Source organism: Acomys russatus, chromosome 17 (assembly GCF_903995435.1).
Source record: "Acomys russatus chromosome 17, mAcoRus1.1, whole genome shotgun sequence".
In the NCBI taxonomy this organism is placed as follows: Eukaryota; Metazoa; Chordata; class Mammalia; order Rodentia; family Muridae; genus Acomys; species Acomys russatus.
The window spans coordinates 53,646,808-53,661,425 of NC_067153.1; positions in this window are offsets into that span (position 1 = coordinate 53,646,808).

Sequence of the window (14,618 nt, forward strand, 5' to 3'; positions counted from 1 at the left end):
ATCTTAAAAAAAAAAAAAAGAAAGAAAAAAAAAGATTAATGGTGTTTATAGCCCTCTCAGAAAGACCAAGGAAAAAGAAAGCAGAGAGTTTCACGAGCAAAAGAGTTAGCATCTCTACAGACTACAGATACTATATAAATTTGTTGTCCAGAATTGGATGCAATGTACACACTCCCTAAAACAAAGTGTGCAAGGTCAGTCACTGTCCATACCAACTGTCATGGTTAAGGCTTCTATTGCTGTGACAAAACATCATGACCAAAATAAACTTTCAAAGGAAAGAGTTAATTTCATCTTATAGTTCATAATTCGTCAGCTACAGAAGTCAGGGCAGGAGCTCAAGGCGGGAACCTGGAGGCAAGGGTGATGCAGAGACCTTGTAGGATAATGCTTACAGGCTTGCTCCTCTTGCTTTTTTTACAATGCAGGACCACCTGCCAAGAGTTAGTACCGCCCACAAAGGGCTGGGCCTTCCCACATCAATCAAGAAACTGCCCTAGAAGCTTGCCTACAGGTATCCAATGAAGGCATTTTTCAAAGTTATGACTATGTCTTCGGATAACTCTAGCTTGTATCAAGTTGACAAGCACCTCAAATGAACCAACAAATAACTGAATGGATAGTAAACATAAATAAGAAATAAATTCTGGGGCTGGAGAGAGGGCTTAGAGGTTAAGAGTAGCCATGGCCTTCTAAAGGACCTGAGCTTGAGTCCACGCATCCACAAGACTCACGGTTAACGGTTACTCCAGCTCCCAGCTCCATGGGCATGCAACTCCTCTGTGGCACCTGCTCTTACTTGCACAAACCTGTAAACACACAGAAGAGACATTTGAAAACAATAAAAAATAAGTCTAATATAATTTTTTTAAATACATTTTTTTTTTCCTAACTGGCAAAGATTTCCTGCTAGGCTTTCTCCCAGAGGTTTTTAGTTTTTAGGCTGGTTGTTGTTATTGTTGTTGTTTGTTTGTTTGTTTGTTTGTTTGTCTAACTTTTTTTTAATTAATTTATTCTTGTTACATCTCAATGGTTATCCCATCCCTTGTATCCTCCCATTCTTCCCTCCCTCCCATTTTCCCATTATTCCCTTCCCCTATGACTGTTCCTGAGGGGGATTACCTCCCCCTGTATATGCTCATAGGGTATCAAGTCTCTTCTTGGTAACCTGCTGTCCTTCCTCTGAGTGGCACCAGGTCTCCTCCTCCAGGGGACATGGTCAAATGTGAGGCACCAGAGTATGTGAGAAAGTCATACCCCACTCTCCACTCAACTGTGGAGAATGTTCTGATCATTGGCTAGATCTGGGTAGGGGTTTAAAGTTTACCACCTGTATTGTCCTTGGCTGGTGCCTTAGTTTGAGCGGGACCCCTGGGCCCAAATCTGCCTATCATAATGTTCTACTTGTAGGTTTCTAGGACCCTCTGGATCTTTCTACTTTGCTACTCTCCCATGCTTCTCTCATCTAGAGTCCCAATAGGATGTCCTCCCCTCTGTTCCAGTTTCCTGGTAAGTGAAGGCTTTCATGGGACATGCCCCTTGGGCTCGTATGCAGATATAAGTGAGTATATACCATTCGAGTCTTTCTGCTTCTGGGTTAACTCACTCATTATGATCATTTCTAGCTCAATCCATTTATCCACAAATTTCGGGAATTCCTTGTTTTTAATAGCTGAGTAGTATTCCATAGTGTATATGTACCACAGTTTCTTTATCTTTTCTATTGTTGTTGTTATTGTTATTATTGTTGTTGTTGTTTTCTTGAGTTAGGTTCTCACTAGGTAGCACAGACTAGCAACAATGCTCCTGTCTTAAGCCTATTGAGTTCTGGGATCATAGGCACATGCTGCTACACCAGGCTGGGTTTCTTATTGACAGGACGAAAACCAAAAACTGACATTTTATTAAAATTAGAAAAATACACTTTAAGAGGTACTTTTTTTTTTTTTTGGCTTAATCAAATTATTTTTAGATACTGATAGCCTCACATACATAGTGTCTTGGTTAGGGTATCTGTTGCTCGGATGAAATGCCGTGATCAAAGCAACTTGGGGAGGAGAGGGTTTATTTGGCTTATATATCTTGTATCATAGTTCATCGGAGGAAGCCAAGACAGCAACTCAGGAAGGACAGGAACCTGGAGGCAGGAGCTGATGCAGAGGCCTTTGGAGGAGTGCTGCTTACTGCCTTGCTCCTCATGAATTGCTCAGCCTGCTTTCTATAGAATCCAAGACAACCAACGCAGGGGTAGATAGAGTAGCATTGAGAATCTGAGATCACCATCTTGGGATGGAGGACTGGTAAGTGAAAACACATGGGACATGTGGCTTTCAGGTAGGCTATGGAGATGTCTGGCAGGATTCTACACTGTATTTATTTTAAGCTACAGTTATGAAGTTCTTATGGTAACTCAGTGTGTGTATGTGTGTGTATGCATGTGTGTGTGTGTGTCTGTGTGTCTATGTGTGTGTGTGTCTGTGTCTGTGTGTCTGTCTGTGTGTGTCTATGTGTCTATGTGTGTGTCCATGTGTATGCATTACTGGGGATTGAACATAGGATCTATGAGATTCCAGTCAACTACTCTACCACAAAGTCATGTCTTTTCCAGAACCAATTTTTACTGTAATAAATAATTCATCATTTTGAGTGACTTCATATACATAGCTTGGAAAAAGAGTATTCTCATCCACACTTTCATTTTTAGTTTATAGAAGTGAAATCAATTTTATGTGCTTATTTTATATAGATACCTTATTAGTTTTAAATGCTCTCTCTCTCTCTTTTTTTTTTTTCCAGAAAATAAAATGTGAGCCTGGAGAGATATCTCAGCAGTTAAGGGCACTGACTGCTTTTCCAGAGGACCTGGTTCAATTCCAAGCACCGAGATGGCACTTCACAAATGTCTGCAACTCCAGGTCACAGACTCTGACAGCCTCACCCAGACATACAGACAAAAATAAATACCAATTCACATAAGATAAAAGTAAATAAATCAATTTTTAAAAGAAAAGAAAGTAACAAGCTACAAACTGCAGGGAGCCAATTACAAATGTCACACATGAAAGAGGACTGATATCTAGGACTATTGATATGCAATAATGAAATGAAAACAAGTCAATTAAAAGATGGGCAGTGAACTGTGAAAACAGTGTTTATGATTGGCTCATACTCACGAGATCCTGTCTGATATCTGCTAGTCATTAGAGACATATGTAAATGAACATCCCAAGGAGGTAGGACTACATACCTAATCAAATGGCTCAAGTGAACCACTGCACCATATCAAATGTTTTTGAGGATGTGGTAGGTCTGGGGCACTTGTCTCCAGATGTGACTGTAGAACGATGTGATTAATCTTTAAGTAACTTTTAAAAAATTCTAAATATTTTATGACCAACCATATTTTTCAATATTTTGCAGAAAGACAAAAACATACATAAATACAAAATCATTATTATTTTTTTACTTACGGTAGACAAAAATCCATATATCTATATATGTATACAATAGTCATTAATGAAAAAAAGAGGTCATGAATTTGAAAGAGGAGAAGAAGGGGTATGTGGGGGGTGGGGGGGTGGATGGAAGGAATGTAATTAAATTGCAATCTCAAAAATGAACAAAAAAAATTGAAAATAAAAGTATACCTCAAAATAGAAATATAGGAGATGGAGTGTTAATCATTTCAAACTCCTAGATAATCATATTTGTGCACTGCATGTCCTAATCCACAAGGTAATAAAGATGCCAGGGAGATTAATCAGTCAGTTGGAAGTGTGCAGTATGGCAAATAGATTAAGAGAGGTGACTACGTCACCTCATTAGATCAGACAGCATTCTTCTCTGACATCTTTTTTGCAAATGCTTCGGGGAATAAGATGCTCCCAGTCTGCAGCCGTAGCGTTCTGTCGCTCTATGTATGCATACCTACGGCTGGGAGGATGTGCGGATGTGGATGCTTTTCCCCTTCTCCACCATTACCAAGGCCGACCCTTGCTATTTAAGTATCTGGGTGACACAAGGCTTTCTAGGTCAGCCATGTTTAAGCATCTCCTTTGCTGCTAGACATCTAATTTATTACTAACAAAGTCCTCGTGCAGAAGTCCAAAAGTGATGCTTCCCAGGTGTTGAAAAGACAACGTCGATGTGTGGTTGCCATGGAGTTCACATCTGCTTATGGCTGCATCCCTCCAATGCAGCATAGGACAGTGCAATTATCTGGGGGAAAACATTGCTTTATCCTGGTGAGATAATTCATTAGAATTTGAAATAGCCGCATAAGCCAATGATTTCCTTACTTGCCAGCAGACCCATGATTTTATGGCAGCTGAAGGATGTTACTAGCTGTTTGCAGGAGCAAATTGCTGATGTAATCATGCTACAAATATTCTATGATTTAGAAAACACGTGAATTTATGTTTTAAAACAAATCTTGGGAAAGAAGAAACTCTCCATTAAAGACAAACCGCTTGAGAAAAAGCTTTCTGCATCTTTGAGCAAGTGTGTCAGTGCCTGTGCATTGGTAACAGGGATGCATATTACTAACACCCTTTGTGCTTACTCATCTGAGGGACAAGAATATGTCACCTGCTTGTTTATAACAACATAGGCACAGATGCTACCCTGTGCGGTAGTTCTTACCAACTTGGTATTACTCTTACCTATAAACACATGCATAGGAATGTAATATTTTCATGTGAATCTGGTTTTGCAGTTTGACACAGAGAAGAAAACTCAAGCCTGGGTTTTGGGTTTTTTGTTTGTTTGTTTGTTTTTGTATTTTTGTGGGGTTTTTTGGTAAATTTCACTACTTTCAGGCAAATCATCCAAGCACCTTAGGTTTGTGAGTCTAAGTCTCCTAAGTTGATTTCTTCTGAATAAGCTGGGCTTACTTCTTCTGCTCACTATTTTTTGGTTGTTTCTTTTTCCTTTTAAGAGTTCATTATATGTTTCCTGAATTAAATCATCAAATAATTATAATTTTAACATGGTTTAATTGCCCTTTTTGTGTGTGTGTGTGATACTAACAACTAAACTCAAGGCCTCACATGTGCCAGGAAGTGTTTTGAGACAGGGTCTGGCTGAATTGCCCTGCTGTCTAGCCTCAAACTTGCAACCCCCTCTTGCCTGAGCTTCCTGCAGACCTATAATTATAGCTACAGCCCACCTAACCAGGGTTGTAATGTGGTTTCGTAGGAGGTTAGGTTTATAAACGCCCTTCAAATGGAATGATTTCACAGACAATTACTGGTTTCACAAAGTTTTTTTTTTTTTTTAAAGTCAGGTTGTACTTAATTTACTTTCCACTTATGTACACTGCAGTAATAATGTGTCCTCAGAAAAAGTTTCCCAAAAGGATGGGTATGGAGGGGTCATAGCAGGTTTGAGGTACAGTGAGATTTTGTGTTCACTAAAAGACACCTCTTGATTTGCATAAAAGCAAAGAGAAAGCAGTCAGCATTTCACTGTCTTCTAAAGTTCTAAACACCCCCACCCCCAGAGGAGTCTCTCATTTTCTCAGTATTTAGAATGAGAACAGATGTGCTCAGCAAATCAACATACTCTCTTAGTCCGTGGCACAGAACAATCAAGGGTAGCCAGGAACACCAACAACTTGTCATGGCAAAAGTATTTACCCCTTATGATAGGTTTTTATTTGACTTGGCCTTACTCTTCACAGTAATCAGGAAACATAAGAAAGTGAGGTGGTTCAGGAGGTCATTTCCCCAAGAGCACACAAATAGGAAGCCAAGTAGTCACACTTTGAATGTAGAGAGTCTTTTGAAATCTCAAAGCCCTCCCTCAGTGACAGACTCTCTCCAGAAAGGTTACATCTCCTAATTCTCCCCTAAACACCCACCAACTGGGGAACCATGGATTCACATTGCATGCCCGAGACTCTTGGGAGACAACTCATTCAAAGCACCAGGGGTGCCAGTGATTTCTGAAATTATTTATGAGAAGATGTCATTTAATATTATCCTGTGTTTGGATACTGTTCACTCACAGTTCTGTTTTGGTTGTATTGTAAAGTGATTGACAGTTTGGGGTCAAGTTTACGTGTTACCAACTGCTGCTAATTAGACCACCTGTGACCTTGAGCACGGTTCTGAGCAACGTATTCATCATTACCTTTCTGTGTCTTGTGTATCATTATACTTGGACCCTTATTAAACCTAAAAGTGCATAGAAAATAAAGTATTTTATATTGTTAGGAGAAAGCTATCAATTTTCTTCTACCCTGAGAAGCTCTGATTTCTACTACACAGTAAAATGGGAAAATAAGTTTGTCACCTACAGGGTCAATTGTGGATGGGGAGTTACAACCACAGGCTGTGAAATCAAGGACCCACATCTTTTAGAGGTGGCCTGGTAATGCCAGAAGGCAAACAGTACAAATCAGCCAAGATGTCAACCCAAGTGAAAGAATTGTAATTCTGATACAAGAGATAAATGTCATCAACTTTGCTTTATGAGATTGGGAACAGGGGATTAGTCCCCTCATTTTCTTGCACTGAGCCAGCAGAGATTCTAGGTGCCTACGCTTTGAAGAGAACTGTGTAAACGACAGGAGTTAGTGCAAGGCAAACCGAGCCGATAGGCTGCATGTGAGCAAGTTCTGTGTGCTACCTCTAACTTTTTTTTTTTTTTTCTTTTTCTTTCTTTCTTTTTCTTTTCTTTTCTTTTCTTTTTTGGTGTTTTGAGACAGGGTTTCTCTGTGTAGACTTGGCTGTCCTAGACTCACTTTGTAGACCAGACTGGCCGTGAACTCACAGTGATCCGCCTGTCTCTGCCTCCCGAGTGCTGGGATTAAAGGCATGTGCCACCATGCCCGGCACCTCTAACTTTCTTATTCCAACTTGGCTGTGGAGACTAGATCCCTAGCAGGCTTCAGAGTGATTAAGATACAGTGAGACAGCAATGTGGCAGCCTCAAGGTACCACAAAGTAGCACCAAGTCCTCCCTGCTCAATGGTTTCAGTGATGATATATGTAGCCTCAGGAACGCTCTCTGTGTCCGTACTTCCGCAGGGGTATCATCCGGCCCATGGCCAACAGACTTGAATGACAAATACCTTCACTGCTCTTAGTGGATTGTTTCTAAGAAGCATTTCATGAGGCTTCTGTGTGTTCTCATAGACTGAAATCTAAGTCATCCAAAAGTGATGGCATTTCTTACTGGCTTTCTCTTTTTGCCATCTCTAATTTTCAATGCTGAAGCCAGAAATTACACTCCCAAGAAAATTGCTCTCAAATAAACTTTTCTCTCAGTTACCACTTTTGCAACAACTCGGGATACAAATGAAAATATGATTTTTTTAAAAATTCATTTAAATCCTAATAGAAACATACTGTAGGGTTAGAGTTTAGGAAGCTGACATATCAGCACCCAAAACAAAACAAAACAAATCTTAAAAACAGTGACCACAAAGCTCTGTGAGTGATGCTTTTATTATTAGAACCTTCTTTTAACTTGGGGAAAAAAATAGAAAGGAAGAAAAGGAATTTATCCACAATGTTTATGGTCAAATATCTGACACCGAACCTTCAGATGGAAATATACAAATATAAATATCATGCAATTTTCCTGCTTTACAGCTCAGGTTTTAAAGAAAAGGTCACAACCCCCACATGATCATCATGAGCTAAATACAATCGGCAGAACTAAAAGGCTCCTGAACACATCACAATCCAATAAATTCAAATTTAACTGCATAATGAATCCAGGCTATGTATGTCTGCTCCCTCATGTCACTCCCTTATGCAGTGTCTTTGCAGGCCTGGCTCTGAGAACATGTATGTACCGTGCATGCCACCATGCCTGGAACACCGGTAAATGCTGCCTAAAGCCTCACAGCTTAGATCAGAAGAGATGATTCTATGCTGTGTATGTTAGGTCTCAAATGGAGGACAGGTCTCACACAATACCTGTGGCTCCTACCAGCACTTCTCACACCACCCCCTGCCCTAACCCTCTTCCTCCAAGGGGCTGGCCTTCACGTCACTTCCCCCAGCTGGATCCCTGTCCAGTTCAGCCATTTTTGACTACACCAGTCTCTTGGTCTCTTGGTCTTTGGGCAGGCTGCCTCTTAGTTGGAGGATGCTCGGTTGCTCTTTCGCCTTCTCCCCGTCATGTTCTGTCTTAGTCTTCCAGCTGTGTTTAGCCTGGATTCTTCCCTTTGCCTGCTACAATAAAAATCTTCTCCATACGTTAGACTCAGTCCTGTGCTCTTCTTTTTATCTCATTGTTTCATTCAATGTATTATAGCACCTTTTTTAAAATTTTAATTTATTTTATTTTATCTGCATTGGTGTGGGGGTGTCAGATCACCTAGAACTAGAGTTATAGACAGTTTTTTTTGAGCTGCCATGTGGGTTGGGTGCTGGGAATTAAACCCGGGTCTTTTGGAAGAGCAGACAGGATTCTTAACCACTGAGCTATCCCTCCAGCCCCAGCACCTTTTTTGTACAGAGCTTTCTGATTTTTTAGAAACACTATAGTTTACTCATGAGAAATAAGACTTTTTATATTTTTATACTGTCTTTCTCAACCTTTAAGTGTTAAATTTGCAGTCTTTTGATGATGTTAGTTGTTTTTTTTTAAGTTGATATTTGAGATGCTCGCTTCACTTACACACACACACACAGACGCGCGCGTGCACACACACACACACACACACACACACACACACACAAATCTTTAAATGGATTTTTGACTTGCAATTAGGACAGAATTTCCAGCAGTTTCTGAAATGGCACTACATGTACTTCTACTGTTTTATGCTACAAATTGGTGTTCGAAGTGGTGAACGTAACATCGATGAAACACAATCAAAATGTCAATCGACTCTGGAAAATGTTGAAGATGCTTCACACCCTGACATATCAAGGACTCAACCAAGATTTAGTTCTTTAAAAAAAAAAATTAAACCATCCTCTCATCTCGTTAGTATTCAAATTTGTTTTCATCTTTAAAAAGAGTAGAATTATATTAATGTTCAAGAATCATAATTTTTTAAATACTTATTGGTGTTAAATACCAGATTTGTGTGTATCTTTCACACATACCTGGCATTGCATAGAAATTTCTTGAACAAAAAGAAGAGTACCAGATAGGAAACCCTTTAAAACCCCTAACTGCAAGTTCTCCCTTCCTTCCTTCTACCCTCCTTCCCTTTGATTTTCCCCTTCTCTCATTTTCTTTCTTCCTATTGTCTGTTATTAATTTAAGACGTGTGTTCCTTCGCTGTGTTGGTTTTTCTACATTCTCTGTTTAGCTGGTTATACCTCAAGTTCCACTTTAAAGATCAGTCTGTTTCTATCCCTCTTTCTCTCCATGTGTGTATTTACATGTATATGTGTGTTGTTAATATATTACACACACACACACACACACACACACACACACACACATATATATATATATATATATATATATATATATGAAATGGTTGCAGATCATGTGATGATGATTGCCTGAGAACAGCCTTCTCTGCTTTCTTGGTGCTGACTTTCTGTTTCCCAACTTTAGTGCTTTCATCCTCTCATGGGCTGAGGTAAAGCAAGACTCATTTCCTGCTCCTTCCTCGGAGGGGAGAGTGACTCACCTATGCTGGAAATAGACTGCAATATTGAGATGTGCCCAGCAACTGAATATATATGTGTGTGTGTTTGTGTGTGTATTCCATCCACCTTAAGAATATATCCTGAGCAAAAGAAGACAAAATTAGTCACTGCTTAAAACAGAGAGATGGACACAACAGGAATTCTTCATGGTTGTAACAGATTGGGTGTAGCCTTGGTTTTCTCCTACCATATATCATGATTATAGTACCTGACCCATAGGAGAAGCCAATTAACAAGTTATTTGCTAACTGTACTTCTGTTCAATCACCTAGCCTTCATATGTGACTCTATCAATTAGAAGTAATGGTGAGGGAAGGGTCATCAGCCACACAGAAAATTAAAACAACTTCTAGAATATTTGTATTCTTGTAGGACTTTCTCTTAGATGTCTGAGGCATTGTAGAGAGACAGAAGGCAGTCTCCTATGAGGAAAAGGGGAGCCTGTGGGGGGCATGGAAGCTGGCTGTGACTCTTTATAGGGGTGGGATTGGGCTGCTGTTTGTGTTAATGGGGGTTAACATGGTTCTGCATTCTATCTTTCCTTGGGTTTAGGATGCTAGGAATTCTTTCTGACCTTGATGGTCTGCTACAAGCTGGACAGCTTATCTCTACAAACATTCCTTTCTGGGTCATTTGTAGGAATCATGCCTTGTGACCATCATTCCTCTTTCTAGGAATTAAATATCAAAACATTGGTTGTAGATAACATTGAGGAGTAAGTTCATAGCATCGAGGAGTGAGTTAACAGGTTCCAAAGGCTTAGTTTCAAGAATAAGACAGGAAGAAAAGTGAAACGCCATCCTAACACCCAGAAATACTCATTTCCATGTTGTTTTGTGAAAGACAGCTTCCTTTAAGAGCATTGCAGAAGAAGCAAAAAATGTCAAATGACATTCCTACAAGGTCGGCCAGAGTCTCTTGGGGATAATCTGGGCAAAAGCTGAAAAACAGCAAAGTAAGGAAGAGACATCTTCATGCATGCAGATGAAGGAAACCTGAACTGACCTAAGGTTCTGCCTGGGAGGTGAGGTAGAATGCAAAATAATTTATGGGGGAATTGACAGGGTATTGTAAGCAAGAGCTTACTGAAGCCGCCCAACTGGACCACTCCATGGGCAGAAAAAAAAAAAAAAAAAAAAGGTTTATTGGGGAACAAACTAGCAAGTTATGTTTTGGAGCAGCAGATGCCGTCATCAAACAGGTATTCACACTGGCCAGCTCTCAGGGACCTAACGGCAGCTTAAGTCATCACCTACTGTTGTCAGGTGTGCCAGGTGTGCGCTGTGCATAAAAGGGCCCACAGCCACACCAGATCTCTCTCTCTCCTCTCTCTCTCTCTCTCTCTCTCTCTCTCTCTCTCTCTCTCTCTCTCTCTCTCTCTCTCTCTCTCTCTCTCTCTGTCTCCCTCCCCCCTCTCCTCTCTCCTCTCTTGTCTCTTGTCTCTCTACTTCCTTATCTGTCTCCCTAGTTCCCTTTCCTGGTCTCTCTGCTTGCCTGCTTGTCTGCCTCTATCACCCTCCCATCCCAACTCTGAGTTAGCCTTTCTCCCAATAAACCTCTGTTGCGTGGCATAATTTCTTAGAGGTACACCTTGGCATGCTTGTCCATGGTACCCCACCCTTTGCAGCATTTCATCCTATCGGAGGTGGAGTAGGGTGGGGGTGGGGTGAGAAAGAGTCAAAATGGAGGAAAAGCAAGCAGATATTATATTGTGTGGGGTGGGCGGTGGAGTGGGGGGATGTTGAGGGGTAGTCTTTGAGCTGAGCTGATTCAAGGTGTTCAGACTAACCAGAAACTTGCCCTTGCCAGAGGTAGTTGACTTTTATGAGTGGATTAAGGGAGATTCCTGATAAACAGAAACCCACCTTCAGAGATCCACTTTTCTGGAGATCCACCAGCGTTGCCATTCTGAGGGGAAACTTTAGACCTAACAGCTTCTTGAGGGGATAATGAAAAAGTGAGAAAGATGTCCTAAAAAAGAGAGTTCTGCTTGCCTGGAGTGCCGAGAAAAGGAACTGGAAAATAAGATAGCCTGAGGAAAAGTTTAAATTTCATTGTTCTGTTTTGCATTATTATTGTATTTGAGATGAAGGAGCAAGAAAATTGGCTTTAAATACCGGAAGAACAACTCAGCTCCAATGTGGAGAAGGGAACTGTGTGGCAGGGCAGCAGCTAAAGAGGGGGGTTTCATAAACCAATTTTGAGCACACGGCCCAGCACTGGGAGGGAGACTACTCAATGCTGGTACCCTTCAGCTGAAAAAAAAACAAAAAAACAAAAAACAAAACAAGCAAACACTCACCAGGAACTGGAAGGGAGGAATAAAATAGTGAAATGAGTTTTGTCATTGAGTTTAAGATGTGCTGTCCAATTATAGACGCTTCATGAAGAATAGTGTGGCTTGAGAAAAGGGCAGAGAAGACAGAGTCCCTGGGGTGAGCAAAGCGGGGAGGGGCGTGGTTAACTAAGACAGCCGTGTTCCCCAGGCCACTGTGGAGAAGTATAGAGTAAAAACGCATTCAAACCACCATGGTTAGAGGGCAGGGAAGGGGACAGATATATACTTTGGCCTTAATGACTTTAGCACAGGCCCTTTGAGGCAAAGTGACATGATCCCAGACTGAGTTGTAGTCCTCAAAATGAGATGAAAATTTGATTTCTCCTTAAAGAAGTTTGGCTGTAAAGGCAACTAGAATTTTTAACTGTTAGGTGTGAGACTGAGAGCGGGCCTCAGAGGGCTTGCCTACCTTGCCCTACAGGCTGCATTTGAGACCTAGTACTCAGAAGAATGAAACAAACAAAAGACTGAGGTCTAGCTGGGACTATAAAAGGTAAGACAAGGGAATGTTATTGATTTCTTTGCAAAATATGAAAGTGTTAGTGGAAAGCTTATCAGGATGAAGCTAGAAGCCCAGGGTCAAAGCAAGAAGCCTCTAAGAGCTAAAAGCTCCAGACAAAAAGGGGCTGTTAGGGATTGGAACTGGAGTGTCTCCCCCAAGCTCATCTTTTCAATGTTTGGTCCCCAGGTAGTGGTGATGCTGTGCTGGCAAGCTCTGGAAACATTAAGATGCTGGGTCTAATGGGTAGAAGTAGATAATTAGGGATTGCATCTTTCAAGACTATAGCACAGCGCAGGCTCTGCTGCAACCTGCTTTCTACTTCCCAATCAAATGCCAGGAGAACAGCTCTGCCTCGCATTCTGGACCCTGCAGATAGTCATTGGACCATGCCTTCCTTCATCCACGCTGTTCTTCAACCCTGCCTTCCTCCCATGACCATCTCAAGCTTTTGAGTTTGCAAGTAAAATGACTCTTTCCTCTCTTCTGCAATTTCCATCAGCTATGGGTCAGAGCAATGCGAAAGGAACCAGTGCTGAAGGAAAGCTAGAGGAACACCGAGGAAAGTGTGACGTTGATGGGGTAGTCCTCCCAGTCAAACGTGGAGCGTGTTCTAGTGATCTGACATGGGGCAGCTGCTCCTGATTCGGAATTTTATGTTCTGTTGCAAGCAGGGGGACAACAGTAGCTCTTGGTACTACAATGGGCAGCATGGCAGGAGGGCTGGGCACATAGTACATGTGGTGGTAGCGGAACATTGCAATTGTCCCTACTATCCTCTGAAAAATAATGAGTCTGGCATGGTGGCACACACCTGTAATCACAGCTGGAGCTATGTAGAGAGACTCCATCTCAAACCCCAAAGCAATGTAAGTAGATAAATATACTTAAATATCAATTTAATCAATATAATAATATATATCAATATAATAAAATAATATAAATTAAATATATAAGTATTGTATATGTAGTGAGAGAAAGAAGAGAAATAAAAACGACAGCAAAAAGACAGTAGACATGGGTAGGAGACAATAATGAAGGTGAGTTTTGAGATATGCTGTCCGATTATGGATGTTTGTAGAAGTGGAATATGTGGGAAATAGTAATTCTGAGAAAGGAAGCCGCCCTGGGGAGGAAAAAAAAAAAAAAAAAAAAAAACCACAGGAGAGGTGTGGAGAGCTAACAGAGGGAGCCGTGTTTACAATGGTTTTGCTTAAAATGTCTTGTGACAGCTTTTTAAACTCCCAAGAAGCCATTAATAATCTTGCTCGTTAAACAAACTGTTGTCATTTTTTTTTTATCTTGATGAAAAAATGTTCTTTGCCACAGCTGGTATCTTATCAACATCTGTATAAGATTTATGAAAATGTCTCTTTTAAATGAAACTGGAATAACAAGCCCAACGTTTAATGTGCTTAGTATGCAGTCTGTCTCCTGATCAATGAATAACTTTTTTCTTGTGAAATCTGGAAGAAAATACTTGGGTTATAAAAGGAAATCATGTTTAAATATATTGTGAAATATGTTCCACAAATTATCATGTTATAAATGTATCAGTGAGATCTTAATTTGGGGGAAATATATTTTATTAGAATGGTAGCTTTTCTTTAATAATAGAAATAGCTTTGCAGATTTCATCATGTGTTTGAATTTTCTATTGAATTACTTTATAAGCATTAGTTGCTCTGATGGCTGCTGTGATTGATGCAGAAGTACTCAGGACCATTGAATTGTACACTTGTCATTTAAAGTTGTTAAGATAGTAACTTTAGAGTGTTTATATAATTTGTCACAGTGAAAGGACACTCATAAAATAATGTAATGCTGTCTAGTCTGGAAAGCATATTGGTGAAAATAAGATGTAAATAGCAGAACACCAGCTTTGAAGTTGAAACGAAAAGGCAGTTGTGGCGTCAGTCGTATCTGTGTACATCAGAAGAAAAGACCATCCTTGACTACTTCTGCTGCTCTTTGTTAAAATACTTGGGAAGTGGTTGTCTGTAATTGTAGTGCGTTCCAGTATTTGGCCTGGTAAGATAGCTCAGCAGATTAAGACACTTGCTGTCAACCCTGGGACCCGCATGGTGGAAGGAGAGAACTTATTCCCCCAAAGTGTTCTCTGACTTCCACACACATGCTGTACACCCATAAATCC